Here is a 1,240-nt window from a genome sequence, read left to right on the forward strand (position 1 = left end):
AGAAAGCAGCTAGATGTCCTGCTCCAGTAAAATCTGGCCAGTATGTCAGATAGCAAAGACATTTGGGTAAATAATAACTAATCAGAATAGTTTATTACCTTAATAACAACACCTTTTACAAACCTAATCTACCAACACTCAAAATCATAATGTTCAGATTCCTTACTGCTCACTGGGAAGGTGAATGGCTGCTGCATTTAAATACTTGGAATAAGAAGATTGAAACTGCATGTTTTGTATTCATGTTCATCCTAGTATGCTGTTCTGTGTATATTAGCAATTTGGTCTGGAATAATTTTGAAGAGCATGTTGAAGAGGATGCAGAGTAACAACAAATGTCCCAGGCTAGCACATCAAACAATGATATTTTGATATTATTTTGGAATATTATCAAATTTAAATTTCTACTAAATAAAGTTGGCAAAGTTAATTAGAATTAGATGATAATTTCCTTTTGTTTTGATGGTAAAAGGTCAGAAATTAGGTCAAGATAAGCCAGTTATGCCAGTAACTTCCCCAAGGCTTTGCAATTTATAGATTCAAAGGAGTTTGTCAGGTCAGTGAAGACAATTGAGCTGACGTGGACTCTGTGGACTGAATGACCTCTTTCTATTTCATAAGAAAATATGTTATATCATGCTGTCAGTTATCCCACAACATGATCTGAAACTACACTGAGGTGCTAGCAGGACTTCATCGGCAAAAGGAATAAATTCAGAAGATTGCAAGTGAGAATTTTCACTGTGGTAAAAAGCAGGAAAACACCTTAATAATTTTAGCGTAATGACTTGTCCCTCTTCTTAAAGATAGTACAGATCTTCCCCAGCTTACGCATGCCCATCTTTTGTACAGCCTGTATATACGAGCGCGAGCACGCATTTGGGAGACCGGCAGTATGGATTTGCTACCTGCTGCAGGACTGCAGACATCTTCTGCCATCAGGGAACCCAGTTTGTGGCCACATTTCTGACTTGCAAACTGTTCAGGTTATGAACAGTTCACAGGGACAGAACACTGCTATAACCTACGGACCTGTAATGATGTCAGTGTTCTAAGACTACTCAACCTCCAGCTCTAGGCACCAATTCCACTGAACTGGACATTATGTAGAGATGCCGACCTCCTTGGTCCTACTCGTAATCTTCTCCAAATTTTTATTATCTGATGTTTGGCCCTGAATCCAATATGGGTGGGGTAAAGCTACCCCAAATTCATAGAATAGCACACTTAGAAATCTGTT

This window comes from Pristis pectinata, chromosome 13, assembly GCF_009764475.1.
Source record: "Pristis pectinata isolate sPriPec2 chromosome 13, sPriPec2.1.pri, whole genome shotgun sequence".
Taxonomy (NCBI): Eukaryota; Metazoa; Chordata; class Chondrichthyes; order Rhinopristiformes; family Pristidae; genus Pristis; species Pristis pectinata.